The sequence below is a fragment of the Panthera onca genome, chromosome B4 (assembly GCF_046562875.1).
Source record: "Panthera onca isolate mPanOnc1 chromosome B4, mPanOnc1 haplotype 2, whole genome shotgun sequence".
NCBI lineage: Eukaryota > Metazoa > Chordata > Mammalia > Carnivora > Felidae > Panthera > Panthera onca.
This window is the reverse complement of record NC_138345.1, coordinates 128,082,782-128,108,151: the sequence shown is the minus strand read 5'-3', so window position 1 is coordinate 128,108,151 and position 25,370 is coordinate 128,082,782. Positions and strand designations below refer to the sequence as shown.

The 25,370-nt window shown below is 42.3% G+C and overlaps 1 long non-coding RNA gene across 2 annotated transcripts; it reads right to left on the bottom strand.

The window, feature by feature from the left end:
• Positions 1-25,370, bottom strand: LOC132695451 (uncharacterized). 2 transcript variants are annotated; one of them, XR_009617819.1, is made up of 3 exons: positions 25,241-25,370; positions 23,699-23,784; positions 1-80 (listed from the first exon to the last, which is right to left on the bottom strand). It is a non-coding gene; the product is annotated as an uncharacterized LOC132695451 (long non-coding RNA). The 2 variants fall into 2 exon arrangements; XR_009617820.2 differs by lacking the exon at positions 1-80 and adding an exon at positions 23,116-23,187.

Here is a 25,370-nt window from a genome sequence, read left to right as displayed (position 1 = left end):
CTCTAAGTGGAGAGATTATTTGCATTTTTCCTTCCAACGTCTCTTTATTTTCCTCGCTCTCCACAATGAATCTCTTGTTTCTGTAATAAAAAACAATTGAAGTTAACAATTTTTTAGTAATTCAACGAAGCTTAAAGGTTAAAGCATATCCATTTGGGAGTCAGTCCTCAGTGGATCCTGGATGCAACATACATCAGCGCATGACCTTTGGAGAAAATACATAATCTTTCTGAGCCCCTATTTTTTCATTTGTAAAATGTTGGTAATGAAAATAATTGTATCTCATTGGGTTTGGGGGACGCTTCAATCAGGTAATGCAGGCCAAGCACGTAGCACAACGCTGGTCACATTGTAAGCATTTAATAAAGGTTAGAAATAAATTTAGAAAGAATCACCTTCCTATATGTAAGTAGTTTCTGAGTGTCAGGCAGCAGGTTAAGGTAATTAAACACAGAAAATACCAGGGCAATAAAGAATTAAATGGCTCTTAAGTTGAAAGAAAGAAAACCATTAACTCTGGAATAGCAGCAGCAGCATCGTAAAAGGCAAACAAATATTGAGCACCCTCCCTGTACAAAAGAGAGCAGTGGATGGGAAGAACATGGGTTTTCGAATCAGAAGGAAGTATGTTCAAATCCTGTCTCTTCCTTATTAGCTGTGTGATGGTGGAAACACAGCCTGCCCTCTTATCTTCAAAATGTTCGAGTCCATTGGGGCCATGATTGCAATTGACATAAATGGACTGGGCAAACTTACCCCCGCCCCCCGCCCCCCCCCCCCAAAAAAAAAAAACACAAGTCATTGGAAGCATTCAGGTCTTCTACAGCCAATGAGACTAGAAGACCAATTTGGAACACTGGTAAGTTTGGGAAGGTTCCAGGTGACTGGGCAGAAACCACAGCAAGACCATGCAGCAGCAAGAAGGTGGTTAGTGACCATTAATGCTGCTGGCATGAATATGACCTCCAACTGGCCCCGTGTCCTTACATTGATCATTGGCTCAAGATTCAACGTCTTCATTTGTGACTGCCACATCACTCCCATGTTGTTGGCTCTGCCAGGATGGAAGAGATCTCTTCAGCCTCCATCACTGCAGGGGTTGCTGTGTCCACATGACCATGCATGTTGGGCTATTTCAGGAAAGGGAAACTGGGCACCAGAATGCCAAAAGCCCACCCTCATAGGGATAATGATACAAAACACTGCAAGCTCATTATGAGGATGAGGGCACTAAGTAGACTTTAACATGCATATCACAATGCCTAGGACATAATTGGTTCTCAAGAACTGGAAGCTATTATTATTAGACAATCAAAATCTAGCCTCTGGAACAGAGCAAAATTTAACTGGCCACCAATTCTGTGCCTGGCTCCATGCTAGGCTGAGGCTAGACTAGTTATAATATTGCGTAATATAGTGTTACATTGGCTTATAATGAGATTACAGGCTAATGGGACAGCAGAGAAATCAAAAACAATAATAGAAATCTGAAATCACCACGATGAGGATCAGATGCTCTAGGAAGGAGTAAAGTGTTCTGATTCTCAGAGGAGAGAGCTACTCATTCTGTCTTGGGTGGCTGGAGAATGTGGAAAGAGAATGTGGTCACTGAAATGGTGGCATTTGAGCCTGGAAGACATTCTCCTCTCATCTATCCTGATCCTGCACATTCTTCAAGGTGCTTCTGCAAATAAAACAGCCTTGCTTCTCAATCCAAAATACAGATTGAGGAATTTGAATAGAGAAAGTTTGGAGTGAAACCTTCCGGGTGAGCAAGGGGTTGCCAGTCAAAGGTATTCTTTTTTTTTTTTTTTTCCTTCATTACCTTCCATTGTCACCCCTACATCATGCCCAGGGGATACTTCTCCTTCTTAATTAATGGTCTGATTCAAAGCAAAAGTTTTTCTCTCATTTATTCATTTGTCATTTCAATAGATGGCCAACACTTATTGAGGAGGTAACCCATGCAGTAATTTCCAGTGTTTAAGCACCTGGGTTATAAAATCAAGCAGATCTGGTACAGATCCTACTTATTCCCTTACTCTCCAGGTAACCTTGGACAAGGAACTCACTGGAACTGTTTACGCATGTGTAAACCAGGATGAACACGGAAAACATGATTCTCAGAGCTGTGACACCACATGGGTACACCCTTGCAGGGTGATAGATGTCCAGTAAATGTTAGCTATGTTGTTACCATAGGTAGGATGTGTGTTAGCTATGCTACTATTCAAAGTGGATTGTGCATCATTAGCCAAGAGAAGACAGGCCGGAATTTTCAAAAGCCTTTGTTAAATACTAGCGGAGACGGGAAGGAAATAAAGAAGATTCAAGAAATACAATAGTTTGACATAATCGAGGACAGCTTTCTGACTCTTGGCTACCTATTCTGTTACTGTTTATTCATGTCTACAATGGTGGCCAGCCCCAGGAAGGTGCTCTACAGATATTTAGCGAATTATTTGATTGATAATGTATGCTTACTCAGTGAGGGTTAGCCCGGGACTGTTACCTTCGACAACTCCAGGGGGTACCATTTACATATGACACACGTAGATGACATCCTGCTTTAGCACAGTGGCTCTCAAGTTTAGCTGGACTTTAGAATTACTTGGAAACCTTTCGAAAAATACTGATGCCTGGGTCTCACCCCTAGAAATTCAGGTTTCATTGGTACAGGGTGTGGTCTGGGCATCGGGATTTTCTAAAGCTTCCAGGGATTTTCTAAAGCTTCCAGATGCAGCAAAGTGTGAGGACCAATTCTCCAAGTATTTTGTGTGAGTTTTGACCTCTGGATTGGGTGGCAGGGTCGTCCTGTTATTAATGGCTCAAAATGCCGAGTTCTCTAAGATGTACAGTGAGAGGCGAAAACAGCAGGTCTGCCTGCAGGGGTAATTTATTATGGTGGGAGAGTGCAGGATTGCGAACAGGTATGCCTGGATTGAAGTGTAGGCCACAGCTTATTACTAAATTGTGTAAACTTAAGCAGCTTGCATTGGTGGGGAGTGTCTTAAAAATTCAGGGAACTGTGACACAGAGTGCCTGGCGGAGGGTTGGCCCTGAATAACGGCTGGTTGTAACTAAGGCTTCTCTGACTGTTCAGAGCCGATCACTTCTGCAGTCTTCCCTCATGTCCAAGCAAAGCGAGAATTGGCAAAGTACAACCAGTGGATCAAAAGGATTCGCCCACCTGTGTTTTTAAATAAAGTTTTATTAGAACACAGGCATGCTCATTCCTTTAACAGCTACGGCTGCTTTCACACTTCAACAGCTGAAGAGACTCTTATGACCTGCAAGGCCTAAAATAGTTACCATCTGGCCCTTTACAGAAAAAGTTTGCCTGTCCCTGGTCTAATCACCAATGAAAGACATTTTCTGTGCTGTTTATGATAATGAGGATCTATTGTTATTCGAAACCCCCCTCCCCCACATTGTGATTTAGGTTCTTTGAAGCCAGACCAGCTCCTGTCATTTTTCTCTGATGATTCTATTTCATATTCCCTTCTTGCTTGCCAAAGAACTTTGATGTGTGAGCTGTCATTTCCCACAGAGTCTAGCATAGTGTTGAGCAAACAGAAGACACTTGAAAAATATTTGATTGATTGATTGCCTTTCTCTGATTTATTTCAAGCTTGAGCAATTGGGCCAATGGTTATTTTTGTCACTGACGTGATAGGTCACGAAGACCATCACAAATCCCTATATCAAATGGGGACGGGATATTTCAAACCATTGTGTGAAATGGCTTTTTTATAACATTTCTGATCATCACTAGTTTTTATCCATTCCTTTATAAGCATTATGTGATTCTTCCCACAAGAGACGGTGCTGTTTCTGTAGAAAAGAACAATGTTTGGGCTTGAGCTAAAACCCCAGCCTGGCCAGTTCCTAGCTTTGAGGCCTCAACCATATGGCTCATGATTCTGCATCATTTAGAACCTAGACAAGTCAGGTTGTCTCTTCTCTTGGTCTCTGTCCTCTACCAGTTCCTGGGAAATCATATTGGTGAATTGTCTTTTACAACTGTAGACAAGGGCACAGACCAATCTAAAGTCAGGTAAGTCTGCTGAGAAAAATGGCGATGAGAAGCAAATGTTCAAGGCAGAAGATAAGAGATGTCGTGAAATGCACACGCCTATCTGTGAGACTCTGGAGTGATGTGACATTTCTTGTCATTGATTTGATCTGCTTCCAGCTCTTCTATGTAATAAGTGGCAGGACATTCAATACGATTAACTATTCTATTTCTAAACAATGTAGAGTTCATTTCAATGGTGTTTTCCACTTATTTTGTGGTTGTTATCATACCAAGAAGACCACTTTTTTTTTAATAATTGAATTTACCAAGGAGATTGCATTACAAAAACAAGCTGAACATGGCCCAGTTACTTAACACTGTGGCTTAATGTGAACCTGATGTTGACGTTTTTAAATGGGAGACTTATGTAATTATTTTGAGCTAATTCTGTCTTTATTCCAGATATTGGATGATCCTTTGTCGGGATTTTGTATGTATTGGATGCTTTTGTCTGGGATAATTTATGAGGGCCTCTGAAAGAGATTATGTAGCTGGAAAACAAGACCAAGAGTGGAAGAGATATTTTTCAACTCTACAAGAAAACGGCATGGTCGCTAATGGTCTACCCACCATTGCAGGTAAGCCAAGGCACAAATTATCTTCCCCACAGTCATATATTTTGTAGCAAAATGGATTTTTAAATTTATATTTGAATATGGAAAGGTCTTATATTATGGGAATTCGCTTCAAATTAAATAATGAACCACGAAAAATTAAACCTGAGCACTCTTCAGAACTTTGATAATGTAAGTCTTAAGCTAATAAATAATAATAATCTTTCCATGATACATACTTGACAATCACAATGATCCTAGAAGGTAGGCATAGCAGATATTAAAGTTCCTATTAAGTACAGAAAGAAAGTCTTAGGGAAAGCAAAACCTATGCATATGACTGGGTTTTAAATCCATACTTGACTTCAAATTTGAGGTTTTCAGTCTTTTACAGATAAGTCATCTTCTGCTCCCCAGGAGTGGGGCAAGCCAGGTCTTAATCATTGTCCTGTGTTCTCCTTCCCTACAGCGTCTATCCAGCTTCTGACTTTTGCTTTGGTTTTGTCTCTTGGCTCTAATCTGCACCCTTCCCTTGGGAACCATTATAGAATTTAACTTCCCTCTTCGTGGCCACATTTTTGGCTCTTCATTATTTTAGGGTAACTGTCCAGCCCTTACCCAACTCTGCTGCAAGACCTGAATCTATTCTTTTCCACACTTGGCAGACAGGGTCTGCTCTAATGAGGTGTTTTGTCTGGCAATGAGGCCACGCACTCCATTTACTCCAGGAGCCTCTGTTCAGAGCCGAGTGGTGGGGACCAGAGCTCTGGCTGGAGGCTGGAGATACAAGAGGGGATGGAGATTATGAAGGGGATATTCTCCAGCTGGCAGGCTGTGGGAGCCAATTTTGGTCCTCGTGGATAGAGGAATAGAGGATTGTTTTCGTGAAAAACTTTGTGAGACTCGGAGCAAAAATCAAAGCTGCTTTGGAGCCTAGTATTGTCATTCGTTCAACAAATATTTAATAAACAACTACCGTGTGCCCCACGCTGTTAACAGACATTGAAGATACATCAGGGAACGAAATAGGAAAGAATTCCTGATCTCAAAGACCTTACATTCTAGCTGGGTAAGCAGACAATATACATGTAAACAAAAATATGCACATTTTAGTCTTTTAAACTTTGAACATGGTATATATTTCTATTTAGTTATTTTATTTCTCTCAGCAGTGTTTTATAATTTTTAGTGTTCAGACCTTGACTTTTGTTATATTTAGTTCCAAGTGTTTTATGTTTCTTGAAGCTATTATAAATAGAATTGTAACATTTCATTTTCTAATTGTTTACTGCCGACATATACCACACAGTTGATTTTTCATGTTAACCTTGAACTGTGCAAGCTTGTGAAATTCACTTATTTTTTCTAGTCATTTTGTGGATTTCTTAGACTTTTCTATGTAAATAATCATGGCATTTCCAAGTAGAGACAGTTTTACTTCCTCCTTTCTGATCCCTATGTCTTTTCATTTCTTTATCTTGCCTTATTGCAAAAACTAAGATGTGTCCTGTGCAACATTAAAAAGTGTGGTGACAGTGGACATCCTTGCCTTATTCTTACTCTTGGGTGAAATAATTCAGTATCTCACTATTAATTATGATGTTATTTGTAAGTTTTTTAAAAATGTCCTTTAACAGGTTGAAGAAGTTCCTTTTATTCCTTCGTGGTTTGCAGAGAGACTTTATCATGACTAGGTATTGACTTTTGTCAGATGCACTTCTGCATCACATGGCTTTTCTTATTTATTCTGTTAATGTTATGAATTATATAAAATATAATATGAATATTATGTATAACATTATATATGAAATAGTTAATATAGAATATGTATAAGATATAATAATATTAGGGGCGCTTGGGTGGCTCAGTCGGTTAAGCGTCCGACTTCGGCTCAGGTCACGATCTCGCGGTATGTGAGTTCGAGCCGCGCGTCAGGCTCTGTGCTGACTGCTCAGAGCCTGGAGCCTGTTTCAGATTCTGTGTCTCCCTCTCTCTCTGACCCTCCCCCATTCATGCTCTGTCTCTCTCTGTCTCAAAAATAAATAAAAAAAAAAAAGTTAAAAAAAAAGATATAATATTATGAATTACATAAAAATTATAGTAAAAAGTTGAAGTATACATGCTATAAAAAATAAACAAGTTCTATTCCACATAGGAGTGAAATCACATGGTATTTGTCTTCTCTGACTTATTTTGCTTAGCATTATACTCTCTAGCTCCATCTATGTTGTTACAAATGGTAAGATTTCATTCTTTTTTATGGCTCAAAAAATATTCCACATCTTCTTTATCTATTCATCATGTGGAATTTAAAAAACAAAACAAAAAAGGCAAAGGAAACAGAGAGAGAGTGAGAGAGAGAGACAAACCAAGAAACAGACTCTTAACTATCTAGAACAAAGTGATGGTTACAACAGGGGAGGTTGGGAGTGGGGGGCAATGGGTGAAGAAAGTAATGGGGATTAAGAATGCATTTGCCATGATGAGCACCAGCTAATATGAATCACTATATTGTACTAACATAATGCTGTATGTTCAATGCTGTATGTTAAAATTAAAAACTTAATAAAAAAATAACAAAATAATAAATAATTTAAAGGGAAAGAGAAGAATGGGATGACTGTTTCAACAGTGGGCAAAGAAGGCCTCTCTGAAGAGATCACATTTGGATAAAGACTTAAATAGGAGCAAACTGTTCAAAAGTTTGAGGAAATATCATTCCAGGCACCAAGTGGTAGAAGATGGGTTTGACGCGATAACCAGAAGTTGACTATGTAAGGCCTTAGACACCATTGTAAAGAGTTTGGGATTTATTCTGAGTGCCCCAGGGAATCATTAGATTTTTTTTTAGCAAAACAAAACAAAACAAAACAAAACAAAACAAAACACCATGAACTGATTTATGGCTTTTAAAGATCTTTCTGGGTGTCATATGGAGAATTGGATGCTAGTGTCAAAAGTGGGTGGGGAGTCAATCAGAGCTGTTTTATCAGGCCACCAGGGACACCGGCACCCTGGATTAGAAAGGTAACAGATGAGGTGGTGGAAAGGGACCTGTCTGAGGTTTGCTGTTGGATTGGATCTGGGGTAAGGGGAAAGTAAGGATTCAAGGAGTCTCCTAGGGTTTGGAGCCTGAGAAGCTAGGTGCTCAGTGGTGCCACTTACTGATGGGAGAGAATATTGGGAAATAGAATAAAGAAGCCTGTTTGGCCATGTAGACACTCACCTCTTTGAGTGAATCCAAAATAAACAACCAGACACACAGTTCTGGAGCTCAGGGAAGAGGTGGGTAGAGAAAAAAAAAAAAGGGAAGCCTTAAGAATATAGATAATATTTAATCCCACTGGGGTGAGGTGAGTTCACAGAGGAAAGAGAGTAAGTAGAACTGTGTGCTGGAGAATTCTAACACATGTTGAGTCCGGAGGAGGGGAGAAGTCCCAGAAAGGAGGAGGAGAAGGAGCAGCCAGTGAGGTAAGAGGAAAACAGGAGGAGGGGGGTAGCTCAGAAGCCACAAAAGGCTTTGAGAGAAAGGGAGTGGTCCACTGTGTCCAGTGCTTCTGAGACGTCAAGTGAGATACAGATCAAAAATTGACCATGGACTTTGGTAAGCTGGAAAAGAACAGTGGGAATGGAGGAGGCAACCTAAATAGGATAGGTTGAATAACAAAGAGATTTACAGTGACTTGGTTGAGTGGTTTGGAGACAGCAAGTATATACACAGTCTTTAGAAGTTTTACCTTAAAGGCGAGCAAAGAAATTACTTAGGTTTGAGATGGGAAACGGAGGTTAAAAATGGCTTGTTCAGTTTTGCTTAAACATCACAGCTATTTCTCATGTGCTCATATACTTATGGGAGTAGGTCCTACAAAGAGAGAAGCTGTCCATACAAGAAATAGGTGGGATAATCCAAAGAGCTGCAAAGCTCATGACTAATAGGGCAGGATGAGAGCCAATGGCAACCCCGGGGAACCGGACCCATTCTCCACAGAGAAGACAAAAAGAGGAAAAGCGATGAAGTAGGAAGAAGCTGGCTGAGGCAGCCCTCTCCCTCCAGATTCCATCATCAATGGCAGTGAAGAAAGAGATGGAGTGAGTGACAAGGCCAGAGCAGCACTGGAATTGTGGGGAGGGAGGAGACATGATGAATTAGTAGCCCAAAGGGTAAGAGAATGAGGGGATCAGGGCATCCAGTAGAATAGCCAGGCAGCCCTAACATCTGCATATGACTTACCATAATTTGAAGTGAGGTTCATCAGCGGGGATGTGTGTTTTTCTGCTATAGAACGTTTTTCCACGTTCAGCTACTTGGGCTGAGAAGCAGATGGTGAGCAGTGTTGGGGACTAGCATGTGGGCTCGGTGGTAGTGACATGTACAAGCTGTGTTGATTGCAGTGGTGGTCTGTGTTTTATAAGCTGAGTTCAAAAGCAATTGATAAATAGTAAAACAGTGTTAGGGTTGGTGCAGGTCTGAATGAGGTGGGAGAGACCTGTTTGGGAGTGGAGGAGGGGGCTGTCGTCACATAAATGAGCTGGAAAAACAGAATCCGCTTGTCAAAGAGTAAGATGCTTCAAGCAAGAACTGGAAGATAGTTCAGCTATTGCCAATGACAAAGTCGAGGGGGGAGTCATGTGACAAGATGCTTGGATTTAGTGAGAAGGACATGGGAACGCAGGACAGAGGCCTGGATGTTGGATGGATCGGTTACCTCGATGTTCTCCTTGAAGGCTTCGCACATTGTTTCTTTCTCAGATACATGCCTGGTTCACTGCCCATCGGGTGTGCTTTCTCCTAGATCCTAGCATCCCTGTTTTTCCCTCTTCCTCTCCTTTTTTTTACCCTCTGCTTTATTTTTTACATGTTTCATAGGTATTTGTTATTTGTTGCCACCCCCGTCTCCTTCATGAAGGCAAGGATTTTATCTGCTTTGGTTCACAGCTGTAGCTTCAGCCTAGAGGGAACGTGGGCGGGTCTGGATGAGAAGCCCTTAGGACACGTATCTTGTCCCCTAGTCTGCTAATCCTTGGGGGTGAAAATAACAACCAGCACTTGAGAGGGCCACCTGGGAGGTGGTTTTCTCAGGGGAGTAACAGCAACGAGAGAACGGGGACACACAGACAGAGATGGGGTGATGGGTGTAGATTTTTTTCTTTTTCCTTTTTTTGGAATACAGAGAAGAGTGAAAGGGACCAGGAAGGGAGTGTGAGATCAGGCCAAGCAAGTGATGTGCTGGACAATTTGGGGATGTGTCCAGGGGACCAGGGATGGTCAGACAGGCTTGCCAATGTGACAGGGACTGAGGTAACAAGGCATGGAAGGCATAATAGGATCAGTGCTGGGACCTTACAGGAGAAGGTAAGCTATCGATTTTCATTATGGACTCCCTTTACGGATTAGCCTTGAGAATAGTTAGCTAGGGGGAGCAGATTGTAATGGTCTTCCCAAGAGCCCATACATTTCTGGTGGCTTCGTTAAATACTCTGGTGGGTCACATCATGAGATGTCTCTCCCACCTCTGCATAGAAGCCCGCACCCCAAGTCTTCGCAGTTTGGAGAGGATTGGGTCACTCTGCCCTGCATGGACCTTGGTATCCTTGCGATAAGCACGTGGAACAGGGGTAACTGTAGGAAACCTTTCAGCAGATTCCAGATTCCAAGTGGCACAGCAGACTGATGAGAGCCGGAGCGGAAGAGGGTTCCCCAAAATGACCTCCATTCCTGCATCAGAAGATGTGGGCTGGAGAGTTGCCCAAGTCACTGTAATTTGGGCTTAAGTATGAAGAACCCCCAGGTAGAGGGTCACAGGTAGAGGAGGCCAGGTCACAGGTAGAGGAGGCCAGTGGCCAAAGAAATCACACGCAACAGTTCCCATATCTAGCCTCTTTGCCACACCTTTCCCTAATAACTCACTTCTTGCTCCCTCTCTTAAAAAAAAATAATAAAGAGGGGCGCCCGGGTGGCTCAGTCGGTTAAGCGTCCGACTTCAGCTCAGGTCACGATCTCACGGTCTGTGAGTCCGTGAGTTCGAGCCCCGCGTCGGGCTCTGGGCTGATGGCTCAGAGACTGGAGCCTGCTTCCGATTCTGTGTCTCCCTCTCTCTCTGACCCTCCCCCGTTCATGCTCTGTCTCTCTCTGTCTCAAAAATAAATAAACGTTAAAAAAAATAATAATAATAATAAAGAAAAATCTGCCTTTTTAAAAAGCTTCCCTAGAGCAGAGGTGGTTCTTAAGGACTCACTTCTGAAAGGACATCTCAGTCTGCAGAGCCCTCCAGAATTGAGATGTCAATAGAGGAAGTTAGAAAGTGGAGAGCCGCGTGCTGCCACACAACGCCGTGAAAGTTCTGCACCAGGACACCCAGAACAAAGATCGCCATTTACTAATTTGAACAAAGGCACCTTGTGGGCAAATGGCAGTCCTGGGTCGATAAACTTGAAAGCAAAACCAGAGCATATGTCCACAAGAAAACAAGAGTGCTCTTCATCCCTACGAAGTGGGAAGGCAGAGACCTCATTTATGGGATGAGAGAGAATCAGGTGAAAGGTGGAGAGAGACACAGGTATGTGAGTGGTTCTAAGGAGTCTTAGAAAACAGCCCTTCTAGCAAGACTTCTCCAAAAAGGCAATTTACAATATTTTATCTTCAATTCTGCATGGAGGGGAGGGAGGGTCTCCCAGCGTCTCTTTTAGCTCTCAGAATATGTTTGCTTGTGTTTTCTTTCCCTTTCCAGGGGTTAGGGTTCTCGTCTAACTGATCTTTGCATTCCCAGGACTTGGCCAAGACTGGACACTCAGAATATGTTCGTTGAGCAAAACTGTATGACATGCTATAGGTCATAATGTGAAGTTTCAGTTCTAAGAGAATCCTGAACTCAAGATTTTAATATTACAAAATCAGAATGGGTACTAAAAATAACTCGCTTTTATTGAGAGAGCTGTATGAAATCTATGCTTTAATCCTCACAGCATAGTCTGTAAGGTGGGTATTGTTATTACTTCCCTTTTGCAAAGAAGAAGAAAAAGGAGGAGGAGGAGGAGGAAGTAGAAGAAATACATACATAGTGTTTAATATGTGACAGGCATTGCTCTAAGCACTTTTACTTATATAAACCAATTAAACCCTGCTAATAAAACTTTGTGGAAGCTACTATCATCATCTTCATGGTACTGATAGCAAAACTAAGCTGTGGTAGCACATTTAGTAGGTAACAGAGCTTGGAAACCTCCTGGGCTCCAGGATACATGTGATTAACCAATATCATCCCCAAATATATCCCCAAATTCCCTGTCTAAAATAAAAACATTCCAAGACGTTCCAAAGCATCCATACCCATCTCATCCAAATATCAATGTTATTCTGAACTCCGAATCCAAAAGATTCTGTCTTCTTAGGAGAGGGGAGAGTAACAGGTAACGGGAACACGTTAATGGGAGGGAAAAAAAATCAAGAGTTTAGAACTGTTATTTCAAAGCCTGCCAGCACCCTTTCAACGATCCATGTGCCACCCTCACAGTAAGTGGCTCAAGTATAGATTTCCCATTTGGTCATTAACACCCATTATCTCACTCCCCCCACAGACTTGCCAAATTTACTTTTAACTGCTCTCAGCACTGAGACAGAGGGGGGCAGGATAATGAGTCTCCACAATGTATAATTATTATAAATGAGCAGAGATAAACTACACCTGTCAAAATAAATGATCAGCATCCTAAAACTGCTGGTTTCTCCATTCACTGTTTTGTAAACTGGGAGTTACCCGCCCTTGCTAATTTCTCCTACTGCTGTTGCCAGGACTTTTTTTTTCTCCTAATTTGAGCCCCTAGAGTTAGCTCAGAAGGTGCTTGTCACCCCTAAATTCTTCTGGGGATAAGAGAAAAGCTCGAAGTAAATTGTTCCACAGGAAATGAATTACTACATAACTAGAGCTCCCTGAAAGGATGTCAGACATGGGCTGGCTCATTGTGACTCCGTCTATCAATGTTCAGTTTTTCAATAATACCCCATTTTTGTTCTTTTCCTAAGGTTCTGCCAAAGTGACAAAAAAGGCAATGGAAACACAGTATAAAAGTCAAGCTAATTTTAAGTATAACTGTATTTGAGGAATGTTCAGCCAACGGTATTTAGGATGCAGAAACACATATTTCCATGATCTCTGAAGTGCAAACCCAACTAACAGGACTCCTGACTGGTCTATACCAATGTAAAGTAGTTGTCTATGTGGTTTTTAATGATAGTACGCTTATATCTTTTTCCTGCAAAATATTTTCCTTACTATCTTGGGTGTATTAGGATTCTCAGAATGTGAACAACAGAAATAAGGAAGGGAGCTTTATTAGAAGGACAATGAAGTCACTTGGCAGATCAGAGAGAGAACTGAATGACTATCGGACAGGAAGAAGAGCAACTCTGAGCATGTCAGGAATAGGGACGAGGTACGTCCTAGGGAGACCAAATCAGATTAATTCCAGCACCACCCATTCCATTGAAAGAAGATCCGATTGACCTTGATAGAGCCATGTGTCCAGCTGCAAGGGTGGATGAGCAAGACATTGTGAAAAGTGAGCCTATAACCAGAAGAAGGGAAAATAAAACCAAAACCAAAACAAAAACAGATGGAGCTCCTATCCTGTGTCTGGTTTGTTCCTCCATACAGGAAACTCTCGGCTTTCCAAAATGTAGTCCCTGTTCTGATTCTCTGGTCCGAGATACAAATCTGTTTCTCTTTGAGTTCTCAGGTAACAAGAAGCTCTAAGAAATGACAGGGCCAGTGGTGGTCAGTACATGAGACTTTTCAGACAACTCCGAGTCTACAGATTTGCTCTTTGTTGTACAGGTATGGAGATTAAGAGTGTCAGGAGAATAAAGACTGGGTAGCTGGTCTCTATTTACCAAACACCCCAATTACACTTCTTAAAAATCTCTCTCACATACCCTCAATCCACTGCTGATCCTGTGGTTAGCTTTACCCTGGGGATGAATACATGCAAGGATGATATTCCAAGCCTATAATAACCTCCATTAGCACAGCCTCCCCTACCCCCTAGAACAGATCCAGACCCTGCCGTAGTGGGAATAACCCCTTCAGTTGCTGGATCATGGGAGGTCCATAGGCAGATATATTCCAGCACCAGTCAGAAGCTTCCCTCTCCTCCCAGGTGAGGGTCCACCCAGCCTCAAGGACCCTGCCCTCTTTCGCATGGCTGTAGCCTCTTGAGGTGCACCTGCAACCTGGGAGCATTCTGAGAGCTCTAGTCAGAGACTTGGTGCCAAGCCATTTTGCTGGACATCTGAATCTGAGTTTCTTCTGTTGGATATCTGGGTTCCAGTCCTATTTTTAAGCTATGGTCCCCACGGAGTGACCTGAAATTGAGTACAACAGCCACCCTTTGTCCCTTGTAACCAGCTTCTGTTCTAATAATATGCTTAGTATCTCATTCCCTACCCATGACTGGGGCATGGCCTGCTATGGACCATGTCCCTTTCCATTCATCCATTTTTCCATTCATGAACATTCCTTAGGGATTCTGAGATTAAATAAACACCATCTTTGCCCTTGAAGAACAAACAGGGCCCCACCTTGCACCAGGGGGCTGACTACAAGCTCTTGGACTTCTTAGAAAGCAACAGCCTACTTGGACATCTGGGTATTGCTGCATCTAAAATTGCTGAAGCTACACTCCATCCATTCGTTGGGAAATCTGACTACTGGTCACTGTGGGCTGGAGAACTTGGATATTAGGACCAGTCCTTGCTTCAGCATCAGGAGCTTCTCCACCCCTCCCACTCCCACGCCCCACGCCTGCCAAACGAACCCCCTCTCACCTTCCTTGGTCTTACTAAGTAACCAGGCACATCTAGTCACACCCCCACATATAGCACCCTTGAACTCTCTCTAAATTCATGCTCCATTGTCATCATGGGAGCTCTTGTGTTTTCCCTGTTCCTTGGGAACTTTGAGGCTAAGGACTGTATTGGTAGGCACAAACTGTGAATGTTCAGCTTTTCCCAAAGACTCTGCTTTAATATAAAAAGTATGATATTAGCTTAGAGATGTCACCATAAAAAATCATCGCCAAAAATAGGTTATTAATTCAGAAGATGCCTGATTTTGAGATGTCCTACTTTGTTACCCTAAATTTCAGACTTTGCTATATCTATGTCTGGCTCTGCTGCAAAGCTATCCCAATGTTTACAGAATACAGAAAATTGGAAGAATTGGCCAAAATATATTCAAGGGTGTATTTGTCCTTCAGGAGAAAGTAACCCCCTAAAAAGCAAAATGTAACTTGTGAGTATCAGGCAAATTTTGGGTTTTATTCCAAAGGCAACCAGGACACATAACTGGGAAGGCACTAGATTGTCTACCTCAGTGTGTTCTGTAGCAAAGGCAAACCTGCAGAGGTGAGTGGGCAATGCTGGATTGGCTGCATCTTGTGAATGCATTTGGTTAGTGTCCAACGATGTGAAGAAAAAGCATTTGTAGGAGCAAGGGGACATTGGCATTCAGTCCTGCAAGAGTCTATCTCCTTGATTCATCAACCTGGACCTTCAATACCCAGTGTCACCTGTTTCTGCCCCCTCTTCCTCACCCCCCAGCCTCCCGCCAGGTGCATTCAGCACAGAGCATTCCAACCAGGTTCCAATTGCCCAGACTTCCAACTTTGTCACTCTTTTTCCTGTTGATGGCCATGGTTCATCCTGAAGGCCTAATGTTCAGTCTCTCTTTCCAAACTATGACCTTGACTGACATTCAGAAGCCATCTCCAGTTATTTTGCTCTGGATTCTCTGAGTAACTGTGTATCCCAATTTGTTGTGTTCACTGGGCACTAGAATGGTGCCTCCTAGAAAGAGGATTGATAGTCAAGCATAGTCATTCTCTAAAATGAGCTAACATCTATCTTTCCCATAAAGAATGGCAATGGCATCAGGCCATTCCCTTCAAAAGAAGCTATGAAGTCTATTGCCTTGGTTTCCATCTGACATTTCATGAGGATTTGTGTGAAAAACAACAACAACAACCAACAATAGCAACAGCAAAAACCTGATATGCTGCCTAACTGGTGAATTTGGAAGGTAAGTGGACATTGCAGCTTACCTTTGGTTAGAGCAGCAGGGCCTCCCAGCTGGGTCTTTTGGCCCAGTTCCTGGCTGTGTAAGCCAGCTCTACAAAAGATATTTGCTGCTTTTGGCTATTTGGTACATTGTAATAATTAGTTGGCAGTTTATGTGATTGATAATGGAGCTTTTAAAACAGATTTTTTCCCCCAGCCCCTCGTAAAAAATTCAGGGCTTAATTGTTCTTTCAGAGTGCTATTGGAAGAATTGGGGTTGGGTGTGGAACTCAAAACAAAACTGATGCCTGCGTGAGAGCTTTTCTGAAAACATTCCACCATGCACCTGCTTGCAAGGCAATGGAATTTTGAGAGAAGAATGTTTGAAAAGGAAAAGTGACTCTAGATTCAGTGTGCTCTTGGACTTAGTTGTTTTTCAAAGCAAAGAAGTAAAAGTGGCTTTTGGTTCCTTCTTTAGAAAATGTAAACATGCTGTATCTCAGTCTCACCATGTAAAGCTCTATCAGAGTATGTTTTAGTAGCAAGAACTCTGGACTCTGAATTCTAGACCTGATTGCCCCTAAGACATCATGTGACATAAGACGTGTATTCATTCACTCATTCACAATTGTCTATTGAGCACCTACTGTGAGCCAGACTCTACTGGGCACCAAGAACACTTCAGCAAGTAGACACCATCCCTACTGGTAAGAGGTCACATAAAATGAGAATTGGATCTAGCAAGATAGAAGCCAATGGGGACCTTAGCAAGCACCATTTTCCATGAAGTAACAACATCAGAAGCTTTACTGGGAGGTGGGGAAGGATGGTGTTGAAGAGTGGCTGGTGGGACATGAACTGCACAGCAAGGGCCAACACATGTTTCTAAACTCTCAAGAAGGCAAAACTATTTGAATTGCTCACTTTTAGAGAAGAGATGTGAAGCGTAGGTCAATCCCCCCGCCCCATATACAGCAATCAGATGATGCCAAAATTAACAGCTTGATGGGAAATTTCTCTCAATGGAGTTTAAATTCAGGATGATATAGATTACATTCTCCTGGAACAGAATGATTGTCATCCTAACGAGGCTTAACAAAGGAAGATTTTCTCTCCAATGTCTATGCTTTGGCCCTCAGATACCACTGATTCTACAATGGCCTTTGGTAACTCTAACATGAGTTCAGACTAAGGGGTGGGTTCTTAAACACAATTTTGCATGGAGTAGATACTCCCAGGGCTGAGGATTAACAGTTTAAAAATTATGTGGATGTGTTTGGGAAAATCTTATGAGTACTATTGATAAAATCTTCCCTTGACTCTCAAGCTACTGCTCTATTTATCTCTTTTTTTTAATTTTTTTTTTTAACATTTACTTATTTTTGAGACAGAGAGAGACAGAGCATGAACAGGGGAGGGTCAGAGAGAGAGGGAGACACAGAATCTGAAACAGGCTCCAGGCTCTGAGCTGTCAGCACAGAGCCCGACACGGGGCTCGAACTCATGGACTGCAAGATCATGACCTGAGCCGAAGTCAGACGCTCAACCGACCAAGCCACCCAGGCGCCCCTCTATTTATCTCTTTCTTAACGGCAAAACTTCTCAAAACACATGATACAAAGCACCCAGAACAGTACCTGGAACATAGCAGACATATATATGTATTTTTTTGGTTTTGTTAGTATTATTTTTGTTTCCATGATTTAATCCCCCTGTATCTCTAGTTAGGACTTCGGTGATGGGTGTCCACATATCACTGGTAATTTTGAGTACCAGGCAGGTGTTCACTGGCAGCTACTAAACAGAAACATTTTTATACACAGTAAAATTTGAAGAACCATAAAGTTGATCATTACAGCTCAATTTTGGTGGGGGGAAGAGGGGCATGAGTGAATGGTTCTCAAGATACACGTGTTGGGATGCATTCAGCTTCAAGTAACAGGTAACATTGACTCAACCAATCTAAACAGTGAGGAAATTTAAAATTTTCAAATTGCAAGGATTCTAAGATTAGGTGGTTTCAGAATTAATTAATTCAAGATGCAGTGATATTAAGGACCCACAATTCTTCTAGTTTTCAACTGTGCCATGGTGCTAGCTTTGTCTTTGGTGAGATCATGGTCACGGGATATGGCTGCCACCATTTTGAGCATTACAATGCGAACACAGTGATGTGCAAAGGAAGGAAAGTGACCACTGTGTCCCTTTTTATCAGTGATGAAACCCACCTCCCAAACCTTCAGCATACTCCTCACATCTCGTTGGCCAGAACTACTTTAAGGTATATCTCTAAATCAACTTCTGGCAAGAGGACTGTGGCTCAGTGGTAGATATAGACTAATTAGGATCTGCCCCTGGAGCTTGGGGCAAGAAAGAAGGGAGGATGACTTTGTCAGTAGGCACTGTGCACCATCTCAGAATTACTGCAGGACCATCTTTGAGCAGTTCCCAGAATGGTTGCTTTGCATTAGGGAATCAAAGAATAATCAGGCCTCCCAGGGTTCCCTTTCAGCAGAAGGGTACACAGAGTAGCCTAGGAGTGTTTTATAAATAAATATTTAATAAAAAGCTACTGTTGTGGGCTAGGGGGTGATAAGGGAGCAGGCTTGGAAACACAGCCTCAGGCTATTTCCTGTGGACAAGCCTTTATGGCCATTGACCAAAAGCTTTCCGTAGACAATGGACACTCCCTTACGACCCTTAATGACCTTAAGACCCCCTGGCTGGAAGAGTCAGTTATACTATAAATTTATTGAGGTTGGACAGTGTGATATTGTGATTTACAAAAAGAAATATATGATCTTTGACCCTGTTTCTGGCACAGACCTCCTAAAACCCTTGGAATTGCCCAAGAGATGACTGAAGTGTTTTTTGATGTGTTAAATACATGACTTTGGGGACTTACCTAAGGATGGTGCTAGTTGCCAGGAGAACCAATCACCTGGTTAGAGGGCTATAACTTTCAGACCAATGTGCTACTCCCACCCCAAAACCTCCAGGGAGGGCAGAGGAGCTGGAGACTGAACCTATAACCAATGGCTAGTGATTTCACCAATCATGCCTATGTAATAAGCCTTCATCAAAACCCAAAAGCTACATGTTTGGAGAGTTTCAGGTTTGGCAAAGAAGTGGAGATTCCAGCGGTAGTGGTGTGACCAGGGAGCATGGAAGTTCCAAGCCTGTTCCCCACACCTGGTCCTATGTATTTCTTCCCTCTGGCTGTTCCTAAGTTGTATCTTTTCACAGTAAACCAGTGATCTAGAAAGTAAACTGTTTCTCTGAGACCTGTGAGCCACTGAAGAAAATTAATCAAACATAAAGAGGGTTCATGGGGACCTCTGATCTGTATCAGGTTGGTCAGAAGCACAGAAGACAACCTGAACTTGCAACTGGCTTCTGAAATGGAAGTGGGGGGAGGGGCAATCTTGTCAGACTGAGCCCTTCACGTCAGATTTGATGTTGTCCCTGGATAGACTGTGTTGCAATTGAGTTGAGTTCTCAGAAACCTCAGGCACCACTCTCCCCCTCTGCTCCCCAGTTGAAACTGGGTGTAGGAATCCAAAGCAAGCAGTAAAACATTCAAGTCTTTTGTGAAAATAAACCCCAAACAAATGAAACTGTTACCCAACACTGGGTTTGCCTCTTGGTGGGTGTCAAGCCACAATGCATTTGCAACAAATGAAGGAGAACATCAGGCACATTTCCCAAAATAGTGTCTCCCCCAACAACAAAACTGGGGAGGTTTGAAGCTAACGGCACACACATTCACAAAGGGGCTCGTGCAGTGGGGAATTCGGCATGGAAGTGAGGCAAAAGTCGTCTTAAGGAAACAGATTCTAGGTCTTAGTTGATGGAAGAAGTCACCAGGGCTGGCAAGGGTGAGTATCATCGATTCTCTTGCTCCACTTGGCCCACTATTTGATTGCTCACAGGGGTTTCAATCTTGCAAAGACAACTCAGGAATCTCCATCTTCAGGTCAAGTCTTTACTTTTGAATCAGCACTGGGAGTTTTACCACTGATTTATTGCCCCTGATGTGATTGGATTATCTCCTGCCCTGACAGTGGCAGTTTGTCCTTACACTCTTACCTCGCTTAAAATCATAACCACATAGGTCTATCCTTCTGCAATTCATCATATCCCAGGAAGTTCTGTAAGGAATGTGCTTTGGGCAAGTAGTGCCGGTCAGGGATAGATGGCAAGATGGCGGGGCCCCTTCAATGACGTCTCTTATGTCGAGAAAGCTACTACTTTTTCTGGAGACTCCTAACCTTTACTGCTTGCAAAATCACCTCAACAGTGAGGCCCCCTGCTTTTCTTCTCCCTAACTGATCCCCTGGGAAGTGGAGTGGGAAGAGATTGCATGGGGGAGGGGACAGGATAAATAGTGAAGGCTTTTCCAAGATGCAGAAAGGACTAGAAGAGAGAATGGGAAAGCTAGAGACATAACTGAAAATCTGTGTGATGCTTTTAAGAACCCAAGAAAGGATGAATTTCCTGCTCAGAGCAACTCTGCAAATGTACAATAGTAGCATGCCTGTTGGCAGCTAGACTCTAGTTTTTTTAGGGAGCTTATCACTGGATTAGGCACTTGGCTCAACATCGATTTCTCCATGAATGATCACTAAAGTTTTTAAGTCTGGTTTTATTCACAGAATTTAAGTAGTATCTCTCCCTTAAACAAGGATTTTTTTTATACCTTTAGGCCAATCACTATTTTTCTGAGTTAGTTTTCATAAATTAACTAATTAAGCAACTATGCTCACATCTTTAACACAGAAAATAAGACATAATGTGATTTTTTTACATTTATTTATTTTGAGAAAGAGAGAGAGAGTGCACATGAGTGGGGGAGGGGAGAGAAAGAGGGCGAGAATCCCAAACGGGCTCCACGCTGTCAGCACAGAGCCTGACTCAGGGCTTGATCACGTAATGATGCGGCATCCCATATGTAATGTGATTAAAACAAAACAAAACAAAACCATTGTTACTCTTTAGTGTCTTAATCCAAATGATTTAAACAAAGTTGGGGGTGGGGGGATGCCTGGGTGGCTCAGTCGGTTAAGCTTCCGATTCCTGATATCAGCTCAGGTCATGATCTCACATGGGCCCTGTGTCAGGCTCCATGCTGAGTGTGGAGGCTGCTTGGGTCCTCTCTCTCTCTCTCTCTCTCTGACCCTCCCCTACTTGTGTTCTCTCTCTCACAAAGAAAGAAAGAAAGAAAGAAAGAAAGAAAGAAAGAAAGAAAGAAAGAAGAAAAGAAATTTTTAATGATTTTTAAAATTTTAAGTAGAATTTCTGGATGTTAGAGCTACAGGCAGATCAGTTCACACCATCCAACCAAAGATCTCTAATCAAAATATCAAGGATATCAGTAGCAATTTCTGGTTAGTCCTGAAATCTCAGGTTTCACTAGGGAGAATGACCGTGTAATTTTGCTAATATCACACACTGACAGGGAGGAGCAAGAAAGCTTCTAGACAGAAACAACCAGAATGTCTAAGTAAATGAAGGGATTATTCCAGAACAGACTAAATACAATAGTACTTGATTAAAAGAGCCTCAGAGGATTTTTGATATCAATCAATGAAATCATAAAAGTTGTTAAAACAACAGTCCCTACCATTTATTGGTCATCTCATGTGTCAAGCATCCTGCTGTGTGTGAGCACTTACAACCAGGCAGGGTGTAGGCTGCAAACAACAGAAACCATGTCTGGTTAAGATAAGCAGAAATGGATATTTTTGGAAGGAACCAAAGTGGTCCATAGTGGAATTGAGAAGGTTGGTGAGGCAGGGAAACTGAAAGGACTCCATTTTAGAAAGGCTCCATGTTTGCTATTTCTCTGCTACACCTTATTTATTTATGTTCTGTATTTCACCTGGCATCCGAGTAAACCAAAGAAGCAAAGTTCCCACTCCAAGGGGGAGGCAGGAAAGCTAATTATTCTCCGAGTTTCGTCCTAGGCCCCCGTACACCTGATAATGTCTAAGAAGAATTGGATCCTTAACGTGTTCTAGGACATTAGTTTCAAACAAACCTCAGTCAACACTGGCATCAATATTGCCTACTTTCTGTGATTTATGGTGTAATATCTGTTGTTCACCTGACACTTGTCTTTGATGGGACCCTATCCTACCTTGGACTCTTGGAGGAACATGTACCTTGAACCTCTTTCCAATATAAACCCCTGACCCCAAATGACGGGGAGACTTACCTTTCCTTTCCGAGTCTCCCAGACACTCTGCCTGCTGTGTTCTCTCACTTACGCTATTTGATAAACTCCGCTCTCACTTCCTCTTTCCTCATGTTTGATTTCTATCCTCCACGAAGCCAAGGATCCCCTTGGCTGGTCCTGTCAGACCCCCTCTGGGTCCTTGGATTCAGCCCATTTACGCCACGGGTGAGTTCAAACTAAAAACTGGTAGGAAAGAAAGGGGACAAGGGAGCTGAGGCCGCAGGCAAGGATACATTTCAGAGTGAGTCCGACAACTTAATATCTAAACAACTGCATCTGCCTCCTTTGAACTCTGAAGCTTCTATTTGGTCAACCAGGATCAGGTGGCCACATCTTAGCTGCCAGAGGGAGGAAACACCTGCTCCTATCAGTTTCCTTATTGGGGGTGGGGCCGTATCCAACCAAGGTCCTTATAAAGAGGAATTTCACCTTAATAGGAAGGATATTCAGGTTCCAGGCAACCACAAAGGATAAGATAAAAGATATGATAAAAAGATCTCCTTGAAGTCTGCCCCCTCTAGCACACAGTAACTTCAGAACACTTCTTCCTACGTAAAAAAAAAAAAAAAAAAAAAAAAAGACTGCTTCCCACTAAAATAGTACTAATTCAACTATTCCTCATACAACTGAGAATGATCTATGAATGTTCTACTCAAAGCCCTGTTCACGGCAAGGCCACTCCAGCCCTATTCTACAAGACCACCCATAAGTATCACCACAGGGTATGTTAAAAAAAAGAAAGAAGCCCAAATTGGAGTCATTTGCTCCCCTCCCCAAGCCAGCAAACCAAGACTTAATGACAGTTTCAACCTATTCTAGGAATGTGACCTTTTAACTGTCAACCTGAAATTTCCAGATCAGCATTAGTGAGGTAATCTGTGTGATAAAAACCCTGATTTTGCTCCTCTCCAAAAAAAAAAAAAAAAAAAAGCCCTGCCTGAAACAATCCTTTCTTTTGTTTTGCTAATAATGTCTTTGTCCTGCCTATTAAAAACAAAAACAAACAAACAAACAAAAAAACCTGCCTATAAAAACCTTCCATTTTGTGCAGCCCCTCAGAGCATCTTGCTACTTGCTACTTGGGGTGCAGCTGGATTCATGGGTCGCTTAATAAAGCCAATTAGACCTTCAAATTTACTCAATTAAATTTTGTTCTTTAACAGGCACGATTCTGGCTTACGCACACAGTGAAGACCCAGCATATGCCAAACTCAAATTGTTTCCTCCTCAGCCACTGGAAAATCCCATGATTTCATAGATGTGGGGCCTAGATGAGTAGCAAAGTAAAAGGGGTAAGTACACCTGGAGTTTGGGCAGTGTTACTATAATGCATTTGTGCTTTCAAGACCATTGGGGGCTTGTCTTTGCGCCTGCGCGCCCGCGTGGGTTTCGGCCAACCACCCAAACTATCCATTAGAACTAATTCCAGTTGTTTGAGCTAACACACTGAATTCAGCATCTCCAGCATGTAAACCCATATCAAAATTATTTTGTGACTCATCCTTTCCCCCCAAGGCTTAACTTTTAAATTGACTTCCAGCTCAAGGAATACTGGGACCTGAGTATTCATAGGTATGGAGGTCAGGCAGAGAAGTAACTGTGTCTTCAAAGAGAATGCCCTTAGGCCTTTGAGCGAGAGAAAACAGCCTCAACACACGTGGGTAGAGAGGGCTGCTTTTCCTGCGGTTTAGTGGGAGAATGGGGAGTTCCCATGCTCTAAATTCTCTCACATATCCCCCCTTCTAACTCTTGAGGGCCCACTCTTAACAATTACCTACCTTACACAAAAGACACTAGGTGGGACTGAATTCAACAGGCATTGCTTTGGTAATCCACAGGATCAAAATTCGCTTTTGATTTTCAGCTGCAATAGATAACATTATTTAGCTGCAGTCGTTGAAAGTCCTCCATTTTTGAGTTTTGAGCCCAAATGGGAGGATTTGAAGACGTCGTTCTATTTCTTTGTTACCACCCATCGTCCACGAATCCCTCATGCTCTCGTAAATACAAAATTTGACGTGTTCGCACATTAATTGTTAAACATTTCCTTCGAGATGTTTTCTCTTCCATACTGTTAGCTTTTAAGCTTCTTGGCCTATTTCCGCCCCCTCACTGCTAACTGGTGTGATTTCATTGCTTAGCTTGAAGCTATGGGCCCTTCTACTTCTGATGAAAGGAATCTCAAGAAAAATAAGGAGATAATGTTCACCTTTCTGCTTCAGCAATAGAAAAGCAGATTCGATTTTGTACAGGGATGCTGTTTGTGCAAATGTATTTTCTTAACAGAGGAGTCCTTACAACTCTCAGACTCGAGATGGCCTCAGCAGGTTGGGTGTTACCTTTTACTTCTAAAGCTGCTGCAATTGTCTTTGTTACTTTTTTTTTTTTTTTTTTAAATGTTTATTTATTTTTGAGACAGAGAGAGACAGAGTGCAAGTGGGGGAGGGGCAGAGAGAGAGGGAGACACAGAATCTGAAACAGGCTCCAGGCTCTGAGCGGTCAGCACAGAGCCCGACGCGGGGCTCGAACCCACGGACTGTGAGATCATGACCTGAGCCGAAGTCGGACGCTCAACCGACTGAGCCACCCAGGCGCCCCTGTCTTTGTTACTTTTAATGATTTGCTGCCTGAATATAATATATAGAGCGGCATCCTCACAAAGGCTACAAATACTTGTGAAGTTTCTTTGATAAACCAAAAGTCTTCTTGGTACTTCTTTCTTTATCCTACATGCATGGATGCTAAACAATTAATAAATAAAGCTTTTGACTCTGTTGGAGTTCTTACTGAAACAAAGTATCTCGGATGATTTCAATAGAAGCCTGTTATTTGCCCTGTAGCGAGGAACACTCACTGGTCCTTCAATGGGCACAGAATTCGAGGTAAGCCAATGCACTGATTTAATTAATTAAATGACTGTAACACTGTAATGTATGGCATATATATATATATATATATATATATATATATATATATATATATATATATATATTTGGTCTTCACCCCGTTTGGGTCACAGAGGTCCTAAAACCCCTGGAATTTCCTGAGTGCTGAGAGAAAGCAAGGTGTCCTTCGTTATGTTAATGAGGTGACTCTTGGATTGCCCTTAGAAATGCCATTGGAACTTACAGGGAAGGGGAGAGGGGCTGGAGGGCGAATCCTTTGCCAACGGCCAATGATTTAATCAATTGTGCCTTTAGAGTGACACCTCTATAAAAATCCAAAAAGATGGAGTTCAGTGAATGAGCACCTGGACGTATGGGGAGAGCAGCGCCCCTGGAGAGGCCATGGAAACTTCATGCCCTTTTCCCAGACCTCACCCTCTGTATCTCTTCCATGTGACTGTTCCTGAGTGTTATATCCTTTGATAATAAACTGATGATCAAGTGGGTGAAGTGTTTCTCTAAGTTGTGTGAGCCAGTCTAGCAAATTAATCAAACCTGAGGAGGA